Raw genomic sequence first — 14275 nt, 5'->3', positions numbered from 1 at the left:
CCCTCAGCCTCTCAAATGCTATTTTTAGGCGCTCTTTATGTTCTACATTTCATAGAACATGAAGTGTATTGGGGCGCTGCCTTTTTATTGAGATCTGCTAACATATTTTCTTGATTTCTGAAGTCAAAATGGTGTAGTGATTTTTGCCAAGTGATTTTTGCCAAGTGATTTTTGCCAAGTGATTTTTGCCAAGTGATTTTTGTCACGCCGAAACGATATTGAGCAAAAAAATCGAGTAACCCCAAATCATTTAACCCCCTTATCATTTAACCCCTCTTTTATTTCACCCCTCTCATTCAACCCCTCTACAATTTCATCCCGCCAAATAGCAGTCGAAATTAAAGATGTTTTGTCATAATTGAGCGCATAACTTTATCCCATATTCGACTGTGATTGTTTCATATCAAGTCGCGCGGACCACTGAGGCATGGTGATGTCCCGCGAGACAGGTCCAGGCTGATGTGCAGACACTTTTTTCACTAATTCAGTAGTCCAAAACAAAGATTGAATTCGGGGTTAAATGATAACTGGTTGAATAAATGTGGTTGAAATGATAGGGTTTAAATAAATAGGGGTGAAAAAGTGCGACACTTTTTTGTTCATTTGATTTATGTTCTAAATGTTTGAGGTTTTATCGGATTTTTCTAAATGCTTTTCGGAATCAATTCGTGAAAATATGTAGGTATAAGTGTTTTTTTAGTTAATGAAAATTCTGGTAAGCAGTTGTGATGTTTTTGCAATCCAAAGAATTTGTTTTGAATTGGTGCGCCGTCTTAAAATCAAAGAATTGGTTTGTATTGGTGCGGTCTTTTTTGTAATATATTGTTCCATGACTTTGATCTTTCAAAACGGGAAAAATGTGACGCCCAGTAGACACTGTTATATAAAATTAACATTGTTTCTAAAGCTTGCTTTAGCAATGTTTCAAGTCCTTTGAGTGCTGTAATTGATGGTAAGGACTATCTTTAATGTGAAAAGGTCAATTTTTTGAAGTTTTTGAGCCCAAAATCTTGGAATTTTTCACATTTTTTGAGGTTTTTGTCTGATTAGTTTCAAAGTGGCGTTTTTTTTCAAGTTAGATAAAGGCCTTTTTGGTGACAAACTGTCCATTTTGCCATTTTCTGAGCTATATGTCTTGGTAATGCAAACTTAAAGAGGCAGAAATATTGAATTCAACCATCTTGTGATGTTTTGAACATTGTCAATAGGTTACTGCATGGTCTCTAGTGGCAATGGTATTGTTTTCAAGAGAGTTTGTTTTATCACGAATTTTAGCGACTTTAAAATAAAATATGCACGTTCAATAAAGAGATTTGTGATGAATTCCATCATAAATTCAAAATTTTCAATTTTTTTTACTCAAGTCGTCAATAAAGACTTCAATGAGCTCGGTGGTCTTTCTGGCCTAAATTGTTAGACGGCAATTCTGGTTTTAGAGATACAAAAACCAAAGAAATCCGGCAACTTTAATTTTTCCTAATTTCTATTTTGTTTGAAACTCAGTTTGTCGTTTTGCCTGTCTCTGATGGCCTCTTTTTGTTCTTTTGTCTAAAGTCTTGAAACTGTTTTTCTGCTTGGTTTGTACTGATAAATGCGGGTCAGGTAAAGTAGTTTTAAGTTTCACTTTTATGTCTTTGGATTGTATTTCAGCATTTGTTCTGCTATGTTTTTCATTTCTGTTCACGCGCTTTTTGTTTTTACCCCAATTATGAGTCAAATTTGATTAATGGTTTTTAGTTACGCTGGAATAGTACTGAGATTGAAAAAACGAGTAAGTTTGAAGCTTGATATAGCTTGAAACTGCTTAAAAGTGAGTGGAGAAACTGTTTTTTTATTATACTTTGATTTTGGGTTTTTCACGTGAGTCAATATTGACATTATTTGTTGCCAGAAAAATTATTGAAGTTTTTTGAATCTTTTGCCTGTCTTTTTAATTGATTTTGAAAGAAGTTTGAAGCCTTTTTTGTAAATGTGTTGTTTTTTACAACTTTGGGAGAAGTATTGAGATCCTACAGATTTTTTTTTAGCAGACTCAGGTTTGTTCATCACCTGAATTTTTTACATTTTCTTAGGATTGACTTCTGTTTTAGAACATTGACTTCTATTTTAGAGCATTAGACTTTAGTAGTAGTTTACTTTGTAATATATAGTAATTTGGATCTGCTGGTAATATTCAAGGTGAAAAGATCCTTCGAGATTTTTTGATCCCATTCAAGTCCCTCCTGCCTATGTTACATACCTACCCGGTCCACCTACTTACGCCCCCACCCACCGAACCACCTTCCGAACTAAAAATTGGTTGATTCCAACTATATTGCAATTTTCGTATTTCTTTTGAAGCTTTTGAAATAGGTAGGGTTAAGAAGAATTTTTATTGCACGACTCTTCGAGTCGTTTCCCGCTATCTTTTTTTGGATCTTTTTGGTTTGTGCCCCCCCAGCTAGTTGGGTGCATATTTCATCCGTTTTTATCCCCAGACGCACATAACATATATTTGCATGGAGATTTTCTATGGAATAGCACGTGCTCTCTAATTGGGAGCAGCATAACGTACTAGGGGGCACAAACGGAGAAGATACTTTTGTATGCTGAATTTTTGGTTGACCGTTTTGATTTTCATGTGACTCTTTCGCCCTTGACATTTTCATTTTACCCGATCTAACTTTCTCGTTCCAAATTGTCAGGAGCTGATCTCAAGCGGTGGCAGTTCACTTCTAAAAGTCTTTTGAAAATTGCGCCAAAATTACTGTAATTTGTTTCCCTGTAGAGTTATTAGTGATTTTAGTGGTAAATAAAAACATCTAATGATTGACCCCGTAATGATTTTTTTGAGTGATGTCGTACTGTTTATTATTGTGTTTAAATGAGGCGTATTCATGAGTACCGTTGTGTTCTTAGCTAATGGCTTGAATGACTTCGATATTATTTTTTTTCAAAAATTATAGGTGGATTTTTGAGTTTGTTGCACTTTTCCCTGTCTTATCATATAATCTGAAAAACACTCTTCAAATACTCTTCAAATTTTGCTTATGTCAATTAATTTTATTCGGTTTTCTGGTTTTATTTCAAATCTAATGCTTTCTATGACTTTTACAATAAATGTTAAACCTATTTTTGAGTTTTGCGAGTTGTTGTGGCTCACTTTGTTCATCACCTAGGCACGTAATCAGAGGTCGCAACTGGTTGCTAAGGAGGCTTAAATTTTTTGATTTGTTCGTTTAAGTTGATAGCTTATGATATCTATGATTTTTGAAGCTGTTATTTTCTTAAAATAAATGAGTTTTTCAGTTTTTTTTCTATTTTTTGTAATTGTTGCTGTTCTATGATTTTATATCATTAATGACAGGTCGCATCAGGAATGAGGGCATCATTAGTTAGTGCTTAATTGATTGAAATAATTGTTTCAGTATTTAGCTGATATCTTATGTGACTTTAGGGCAATCGTTTCAAAAATTGAGCCTATTTTGTGTTTTTGTATTGATTGTTTTTTCGTTGTCTTATAAGTGGTCTTATCGCATAGTTTCATTAGTAACAGTTATATTCGGCTCGTGGTGATTTTGTCAATTTATTGGCTCCAACTCATAGCTAACTGAGAGAGAAACCGTTTGTTTTCAAAATTTTGAACTGAATTTGTTAATCTTGCCTTCATTTTCTGTCATATGAAGCATTCTTATCCACTAGATCGACTGAACAGAGGTTTATAATCATTTAACAAAATTTTATACCTTGTTAAGGGTTTTGTACCATTTAGTTTTCTGGTTTTTTTACTGTGACACCTCTGACTTCAAAAAATTTTTTCTTATTCAGCTTCAAAAATTTCAATTTATTCAGTGTTTATCTCCATTTTGTTATGTGAATTCTTGATTCGCACAAGGTTGTTTGTTATATTGTATACCAACTCTACAGTTTATTATTGTCAATAATAAAGTGATTCTATATTTGGTGATTCCTAAAACAGTGGATTTTGGAAAAACAGAAAATTTTAATTGATTTTTGATTTTTCGTTCATTTCTGTGCATATCTGGTCATGAGCTCTTTGTTTAATGTTGCTTAAAATATAAATACGGTCAGGTCATTGGATCATTCGACTCCTTGGATTGTAATTTAAGTCTTGCTATGCTATGTTTTTAATACGATTTACCATTCGATCACGATTTTAAATTTCACGTTTCACCACTTTCACGCTTGATTTCTTACGTACATCACTAACTGTTTCAACTGAATAGAGTAAAAATTTCATTCAGCAAATAAACTGATAAAGCCCCATCATAAAGTCATTGTACATTAGGTCATCAAATTGCATTCGAGCAATTGCCGGCTGCCAATTTTAGCTGAATATTTCAATTTTGGAGCTTCAATTACAGTTTTGGACTCTAACTGGTACTGCACACTAGAATAGAAGACTTTTTGACATTTAGAAATAAACTCTGTTAATTTTTTGTCTCCATTTTAATAGCATCCACGAGCCGCTTCTCTATGGCTCTATCTTAAGCGTTCTTTTTTACAGTCCATAGAATTTTGGTAAGTTAGTGCGCTGTCTTTTTTAAAGATTTGTTCACACTTCGACTTTTGCTCGCCAGTCAGAAGTCAAATTCGAGTGGTGATTTTACATGCTAGACTAGTAAAACGAGCTAAACTTAAGAAAGCTCGACGCGCATTGATTTTGAAAGTACACTCTAATGTTGAGAAAATTATCTTTATTTGCATGATTTCTCCGCTTTTACAACCAAAGTTCTTGGACGTGCCGCAATTTAACTTCTGTTCTCAGTGTTGCCTCTCTTCATTGCTATTAACATGATAAATATGTGTTCTAGTTGCTTCTCTTTCCAACTTCTCGAATTCATCATCGGGCAGTTTACGCTTTTCATGACCTTGACACAATTTGTGGTCATAAGAAAATAGTGAATATTTGATTTTTACCTTTTTGCGCTTTTCTTGTTTCTTTTCTAAGTTAGTAACATGTCAATTGTTTGATAATGACAAATAATCAATTTGTATGTTCAAATGGATAGCTAGTTGTAAGGACTTCGACAATATTTATTTTCAAAAGCTTAATATACTTTTGACGTTAGCGAGGAATTTGCTGTACTTTTTGCTGTTTTATCGTTTAGTCTCATCAGAGACCGGTCTCATAGGTTGCTAGGAGACATTATTTCAATTGATTCAATTTTTCAGTTGAAAGCTAAAGCTTTTTATGACCTTGTTCCAATTGGAGTCTCATTTTTGGCTAAAAGTGTCTAAATTAATCGAATATATCGCTTCAGTTCATAGCTGTTGCTTTCATTGACTTATAAGCTGTTCGTTTGAGTTTTGCTAAGATTTGTTTCATTTGTTTCTTTCTTATCACGCTTTAAGAAGAAAATTGATCGGTTGCCTATGAGAAATAGTTGATTACAGTTAGTTAATTGAGGATATAAGAGTGGCTTTTGTTATTTTAAGTCTGTCTTTTCAGCGGACAAATGTGGAAATTTTAGTCTGGCATGTTTTCGTTGTTTTCTTGTGGTCTTTTCACTCAGTCTCAAAATTAACTGCTCTTACTGGCGTTCTAGTGCGGTGCAATGGTGGTAGATTTTTGGGTTCCAGCTTTTTGCTAACTTTTTAAAATTGACTTCATTACCGTTTGTTTTTCAGATTGATTGAGAGTTTCTCAATCCCCTTTTTTAAGTTGTGTTGTCTTCTTTTCAACCATTACAACTGAATAAGAATTCTTTTATTTTGTAAACTTAAAATGCCGTGGCTAATAGTTTTGGAATGTAGTTTTTGAGGTTTTCTAAATTTTACGCCTCCCTAAGATTTTCTGATTTTCGCCATTTTTCCAAGTGTCTGCATCTTTTTGCTCTGTCTGTCATTGGTTCCCACAATGTTGTTCTATGGTTCACTGGTTATAAGGATGTGAAGAGTCCATATTTAAAAGTATCGTTTTTTGTGGTTCCCTAAACAGTAAAACCTAAAAATTAATTTTCAATTGTTTTTAATTTTGTTTTGCACATTGGGGCATGGGATTTTTCAGTGTCGTTGCTTGCATTTGCTACAAAAATAGTATTTAGCAGACCATCATTTGTTTCAACTCTCTGGATTGTAATTCAGGATTGTCCTGCTTTTTTGGAGAAAATTGCTTTATTTTTTTTTAACATAAGTCACCGCTCACGTTTGACTTCTTTTTTTCCTCACTCTTTTTCAACTTACTGGAATTAAGAGATTATCCAGCGCATTTACGCATACACGTTTCGTGTGAACGAAGTCAAAGGAACTGGAATAAACCAATAAAACCTGAGCTCTTACACTTACTGTTGAAAAATTTCACTATGTGAATTAATTTATCAGAGTTCCTAGGGTATCCCTAACTGTAATTGATATTTAGAGGTCATCCCATTTAGAGGTAGATTTTGCCATGTTTATTGAGTCGAAATGAAACTGCAGACAAAATTTGAAGTCTTTGATGCATAGAAAAAATTTTTTTTCTATTTTCTGTCTGACTTTTTGTCCAAAAAAATGGGATAAAGAGGTAACGCCCGGAGGGCATTTAGATCTGTTGGATGTTTTTGTCTTACTAGACGCTTAGTAAGCAACTCACAGAAACTCTGGAGACTAAAAATCTTGGTATGGAGGGCAGTTCTTATAATCTTTCCTTCCCACACGGCCAAAACATTCAGGCCCCTTATCGTTTTAACCCCCCCCCGCACCCACTTCACCTCCTCACCCCACATCAGCTCCGCGCAATCCCCACACCTGCAAATTATTCCACCCGTAACCCAGATCATCCTGTAACCAAATATTAATTGTCAGCTCATTATTTGTTTCAATTCTATGGATTGCAATACAGGACTTGTCCTGCTTTTTTTTTAAAAAAAAGTTCTTTATTTTAATAGTTTTACAAAAGTCACCACTCATGTTTGACTTCTATTTTTCTGCACTGTTTTTCTGCTCAATGGAAATTAAAATTGTTCTAGCGCATTTTTGCATGTACTTTCGGTGTCTTAAAAAGAAATCAAAAATTTGAAGTCTTTGATGCATAGAAAAATTGGATCTTTTCCGTTTGTGACCCCAGTAGGTTATGCGCCCTCCAGTTACCGAGCACTTGCCATTACATAGCAAATGATCATGTAAAAATATGGCAAGTGCTTCTGGGGGTGCAAATAAAATGCACCCATTGAGCTGGGGTCACAAACCGAAAAAATCCGAAAATTTTTCCGTGTTAATTATTCTAAGCAGCTGAACTTAATTAGCGCCATTTTACTCGATAATTTAGTGTCCTTTTATAAATGAAAAATTTCTGTTCCGTGTGTTTCTTTTTGGCGAATAATTAGTGATCTGCTGGAGGTTTTCGTCTTAATAGACACTAAGTAAGCAACTCACGGAAACCATGGAGACTAATTAACTTGGTACGGAGGGAAGTTCTTATAATCTTCCCTTCCCACACGGCCCATCCCTTCACGTCCCCTCCCAGTTCACCTTACCCCCCCTTTTTACCTCTTCACCCGACATCAGTTCCGCCCAATCCCCACCCCTGCAAATTGTTCCACCCGTAACCCAGGTCATCCTGTAACCCATATTTTATCTGTCAGCTGTTTCATTTCTCTGGATTGTAATTCAAGACTTGTCCTGTTTTCTTGTTAAAAAAATGCTTTACTTTTTATGTTTTACATAAGTCACCACTCACATTTGACTTCTTTTTTCCTCACTCTTAATTTAGATACTGGAATTACACACTGGAATTTAGAAATTATCCAGCACATTTACGTCTATACGTGTCGTATCTTAGAACGAAATCATGAATTGGGATAAACCAATAAAGCCTTAGTTGTTGGACGTAATGTTGAAAGACTTCACTTCATGAATTAGGTTATCAGAGTTACTCAGAGTCTCCCTGACTGTAATTGGGATTATGCTTATTGTCCTCCCATTTGGAGGTTGATTTTTTCATATTTTTTGAGTCGAACGAAACTGCAGACCAAATTAGAAGACTTTAACAAATGGAAAAAAAAATATACAGCCGTTGTCAATTTTTTTTGTCTTTCAATAACAACGTCGGTAAGTGGAGTCAATGCCAGCTTTTTGGGGCACGCCGTGTTAAAATGTTTTAGGGCAGCTGAACTCAATTAGCGCCAGTTAATTCGATAGTTTAGTGTCTTCAGATAAAAGAAAATGTTGGTGTTCTGTGTCTTTCTTGTTGGCAAAAAATTAATTATCTGTAGAATTTTAAACTGGTTTAGGTATCACTGACACAATGCGCAACGCACGACAGCTAGTGAAGACAGCTTTTTGGTCAATGTATTGAACAAAATTGAGATTTTCTTGAACAGAATTAATTGAGAAAAAATTCAGTGTGTTTTGTGTTCAAACCTTATTTCAAGATTGTAAGAATCAAGGGAGCGAAACACCTCTTTTCAAGTGTATTCATTTTTCATGTGTTTGACAATTTTAAGGAAGTTTTTTAATTAAAATCTTTGAGGCCAAAAGTAGATATATCGCAGATTTCAAGTTATAATTCGTTTAGTAACAATGACAATTTTGAGAAAATTTTAACCTTGACAATGTTTACCAGTCGTGTAATAAATGCACTTCTTTGGATGCTTTTAGTTTGTTTTTTTTCCTATTCTTCTAGTATTTATTGCCGATCAGAATTTCTGGTAAGAGAATGCAATCAGCAGCTATTTTCTGTCTGACTTTTTGTCCAAAAAAATGGGATAAAGAGGTAACGCCCGGAGGGCATTTAGATCTGTTGGATGTTTTTGTCTTACTAGACGCTTAGTAAGCAACTCACAGAAACTCTGGAGACTAAAAATCTTGGTATGGAGGGCAGTTCTTATAATCTTTCCTTCCCACACGGCCAAAACATTCAGGCCCCTTATCGTTTTAACCCCCCCCCCCCCGCACCCACTTCAACTCCTCACCCCACATCAGCTCCGCGCAATCCCCACACCTGCAAATTATTCCACCCGTAACCCAGATCATCCTGTAACCAAATATTAATTGTCAGCTCATTATTTTCAATTCTAAGGATTGCAATACAGGACTTGTCCTGCTTTTTTTTAAAAAAAAAGTTCTTTATTTTAATAGTTTTACAAAAGTCACAACTCATGTTTGACTTCTATTTTTCTGCACTGTTTTTCTGCTCAATGGAAATTAAAATTGTTCTAGCGCATTTTTGCATGTACTTTCGGTGTCTTAAAAAGAAATAAAAAATATTGGGAATAACCAGCCGAAGCTCTTAGACTTAATGTTGAAAAATTTCACTTCGTGAATTAAGTTACCAACGTTACCGAAATATATTGGTAAATTAATTTATAATTTATAAATAATAGTATTATGCTTATATTTTTGGTGGTTGATTTTGCCTTATTTCTTGAGTCGAACGCAACCGAAGACCAAATAAGAAGGATTTAATGTTTAGGAAAATTATACAGCCGTTGTCATTTTTTCTCTTTTTCAAAAAAAAACTTAGAAAAGTGGAGTCAATAACGTTTTTTTGCACCGGCCATGTTTACATATTTTAAGCAGCTGAACTCAATTGGCGCCAGTTTACTCGATAGTTTAATGTTATTTTATAAACGAAAAGTGTTGGTGTTCTGCTGTTTCCGGTTGGAGAAGATTTAGTGAACTGTAGAGTTTAAATTGCTTTGGGAATCCCTGACACGATACGTGAGGCACACCCACTAGTGAAAACAAATGTTTTGGATCAATTTTTCAAACAAACTAAAAGTCTTGTTGAACAAAAGTTACTAAGAAAAAATTTAGTGTGTTTTGCGTTCATATATTATTTTAAGATGGAAAGAAACATGAGAGGAAAACCTGTCTTTTCGAATGTAGACAATTATCTGCGTGTAGATTCCAAATGCCGTTTTTCGATTTACAACTTTTGAGACCAAAATTTGTCGCAGATTTCAAGTTAGAATGCATTTATTATCTATGACCATTTTGAGAATGTTTTAAACTACGAGATTGTTTATCAGTCGTTTAATTAATATACCACTCTTTGATACTTTCAGTTTATTATTTCTATTCTCTTAGTAATTACTGCTTATGAGCGTTTTTGGTGAGGGATTGCATATTGGTGCGTTTTGTTGTCTTGACTTTTTTGTATTTTCGTCCTCAATCCCGGAATAAAGCTGTTACGCCCGGAGGGCATTAAGATCTATGGCGTTTTTGTGTTACTAGACGCTAAGTAAGCAACTCAACAAAACTATGAAGACAAAAAAATATGGTACGGAGTGCGGCTTTTGGAATCTTCCCCTCCATCACTTCACGGCCCCACAACCCCTTTACGACCCCTCCTACTTCACCCCCTTCACCCACTCGCCCCACATCAGTCCCACTCAATCCTCACCCCTGCAAATTTTTCCACCCGTAACCCAGGTCATCCTCTATTGATAGTCAGCTCATCATTTGTTTCAATTTTCTGGATTGTAATGCAGGACTTGTTTTACACAGGTCACCACTCGCGTTTGACTTCTTTTTTTCCTCGCTTTTTTTCAGGTGAATTGAACTTAGAAATTATCCAGCACATTTGCGCATATTTATTTCGTGTTCTAAAATGAAATCAAAAGAACTGGGATGAACCAATAAAGCATGAGCTCTTAAAATTAATGTTGAAAGACATCAATTCGTGTGTTAAATTATAAGATAGATTATAATAGATTGCTGACTAAAATAGAAGACTTTGAGACTAAGAAAAATTGTACGGCCATTGTCAATTTATTTTTTTTCTTTTAAAAATAACGTATATAAGTGGAATCAAGACCGGCTTTTTCCCGCTGGCCGTGTTTAATTATTTTCAGTTGAACCCAATTAACACCAGTTTACTCGATAAATTAGTGTCCTTTCATAAATGAAAAGTGTTGCTGTTCTGTGTATTTTTGTTGGCGAAGAATTAGTGATCTGTAGATTTTTAATTTGGTCTAGGTATCGCTGACGAGATGCGCAAGGAATAACCGATAGTAAAAAACAAATTTTGTCCACAATTTGTTGAACAAAAATAAGAAGTTTTTTCAACAAAAGTTACTTAGAAAAAACTGGTTTGTTTTGTGTTCAAAGGTTATTCAAAAGTGTTCGAACGAAAGTTTATAAAAAACATGGGAGTGAAACATTGTTATTCGATTTATAGCCTTTGAGGCCAACACAGCACAACAACCCCTTCACGCCCCCTTCCACTTCACCCCTCCCCCAACTTCACCCCACGCCCCACATCAGCCCCGCCCAATCCCCACCTCCTGCAAATCGTTCCACGCGTAACCCAGATCATCGTGTAACCCAATTATTATTGTTCAGGTTTTATTTGATTCCATTCTCAGAATTGTAATTCAGGACTTTTCCTGCTTTTTTATAAAAAATTTTGCTTACTTTTTATGTTTTTACATAAGTCACCAGTCACCACACACGTTCGACTTTTATTTTTATTCACTCTTTTTCAGTTGACTTGAAATTAAAATACACCGAGCGCACTTACGCATGAGTTAAAACGAAATCAAAAGAAATTTGATAACAACCATTTTGAGAAGGTTTTGACTATGACAATGTTTACCAGTCGTGTAATAAATGCACCCCTTTTGATGCTTTTAGTTTGTTTTTTTTTCTCTATTCTTATAGTAGTTATTGCCGATCAGATTTTCTGGTAAATCAGGAGCTATTTTTAGTCTGACTTTTTGTCCAAAAAAACGGGATAAAGGGGTAACGTCCGGAGGGCATTAAGATCTGTTAGATGTTTTCGTCTTACTAGACGCTAAGTAAGAAACTCACGGAAACTCTGGAGACTAAAAATCTTGTTAAGGAGGGCAGTTCTTTTAATCTTCCCTTCCCACACGGCCCAGGCCTTAACGCTAATTATCGTTTTAACCCCCCTTTTTACCCCCTTACCACACATCAGCTCCGCCCAATCCCCACACCTGCAATTTGTTTCACCCGTAACCAAATATTTATTGTCAGCATCATTTGTTTCAATTCTATGGACTGCAATACAGGACTTGTCCTGCTTGTTTTATTTAAAAAATCTTTATTTTTTTAGTTTTACAAAAGTCACCACTCATGTTTGACTTCTATTTTTCTGCATTGTTTTTCTGCTCAACGGAATTTAAAATTGTTCCAGCGGATTTTTGCATGTACTTTCGGTGTCTTGAAAGGAAATCAAAAATTTTGGGAATAACCAGTCCGAGCTCTTAGACTTAATATTGAAAAATTTCACTTCGTGAATTAATTTATCGACCTTACCGAAATATAATTGGTATTAAGCTTATATTTTTGATGGTTGATTTTGCCTTATTCCTTGAGTCGAACGAAACTGCAGACCAAATATGAAGACTTTATTGTTGAGAAAAATTATACAGCCGTTGTCCTTTTTGTTCTCTTTATCAAAAAAACATCGAAAAGTGGAGTCAATAACGGTTTCTTTGCGCCAGTCTTGTTTAAATATTTTAAGCAGCTTAACTCAATTAGCGCCAGTTTACTCGATAGTTTAGTTTCATTTTATAAATGAAAAGTCTTGGTGTTCTGCGTGTTTCCTGTTGGCAAAATTTAGTGAACTGTAGAGTTTAAATTACTTTGGGAATCCCTGACACGATACGGGAGGCACACCCACTAGTTAAAACAAATGTTTTTGGGTGAATTTTTTGAACAAACTAAAGTTCTTGTTGAACAAAAGTATCTAAGAAAAACATTAGTGGGTCTTTTCAAATGTAGACAATTATCTGTGTGTAGATTTTGAATGCCGTTTTTCGATTTACAATCTTTGAGGCCAAAATATTTTGCAGATTTCAGGTTAGAATGCATTTAGTATCTATGACCATTTTGAGAATGTTTTAAACTACGACAATGTTTATCAGTCGTTTAATTAATATACCACTCATGGATGCTTCCCGTTATTTTTTATCTATTTTTTTTAGTAATTATTGCCTATGAGCGTTTTTGGTGAGGGAATGCATATTGGTGCGTTTTGTTGTCTTGACTTTTTTGTATTTTCGTCCTCAATCACGGGATAAAGCTGTTACGCCCGGAGGGCATTAAGATCTATGGCGTTTTTGTGTTACTAGACGCTAAGTAAGCAACTCATCAAAACTATGAAGACTAAAAAATATGGTACGGAGGGCGGTTTTTGAAATCTTCCCCTTCACTACTTCACGGCCCAAAAACCCCTTTACGACCACTCCTACTTCACCCCCCCCCCCCTTCACCCACTCGCCCCACATCAGCCCCACTCAATCCTCACCCCTGCAAATTGTTCCACCCGTAACCCAGGTCATCCTCTATTGTCAGCTCATCATTTGTTTCATTTTTCAGGATTTTTATTCAGGACTCGTTTTACATAGGTCACCACTCGCGTTTGACTTTTTTTTCCTTGCTCTTTTTCACGTGAATGGAATTTAGAAATTATCCAGCACATTTGCGCATATATATTTCGTGTTCTAAAATGAAATCAAAAGAACTGGGATGAACCAATAAAGACTGAGCTCTTAGAATTAATGTTGAAAGACATCAGTTCGTGTGTTAAATTATCAGAATTCCTTAGAGTAGCCCTATCTGTTATTTTTATTATGTTTAATATCCTCACAGCCAGAGTTTGATTTCGCCATAATTATTGAGTCGAATGAAATTGCTGACTAAAATAGAAGACATTGACACTAAGAAAATTTGTACGGTCATTGTCAATTTATTTTTTTCTTTCAATCATAACGTCTATAAGTGGAGTCAATACCGGCTTTTTCGCGCTGGACTTGTTTAAATATCTTAAGCAGCTGAACTCAATTAACACCAGTTTACTCGATAAATTAGTGTCTTTTTATAAATGATAAGTGTTGCTGTTCTGTGTATTTTTTTGGCGAAGATTTAGTGATCTGTAGATTGTTAATTTGGTCTAGGTATCACTGACAAGATGCGCAAGGCATAACCGCTAGTAAAAAACAAATTTTGCGGTCAATTTATTGAACTAAAATAAGAAGTTTGTTGAACAAAAGTAACTAAGAAAAAACTAGTTTGTTTTGTGTTCGAACATTATTCAAAGTTTTTAAAAAACATGAGAGTGAAGCGTTCCAAAGCTGTTATTAGATTTATAACCGTTGAGGCCAACACCGCACAACAACCCCTTCACGCCCCCTTCCACTTCACCCCCCCCCCCCCCAACTTCACCCTTCGCCCACATCAGCCCCGCCCAATCCCCACCCCCTGCAAATCGTTCCATGCGTAACCCAGATCATCGTTTAACCCGATTAATAATGTTAAGGTTTTATTTGATTCCATTATCAGAATTGTAATTCAGCACTTCTCCTGCTTTTTTTAAAAAAATTTT

Source organism: Convolutriloba macropyga, chromosome 5 (assembly GCF_964194025.1).
Source record: "Convolutriloba macropyga chromosome 5, txConMacr16.3, whole genome shotgun sequence".
NCBI lineage: Eukaryota > Metazoa > Xenacoelomorpha > Acoela > Convolutidae > Convolutriloba > Convolutriloba macropyga.
The sequence above is the reverse complement of the archived record's forward strand: the minus strand, read 5'-3'. Positions refer to the sequence as shown.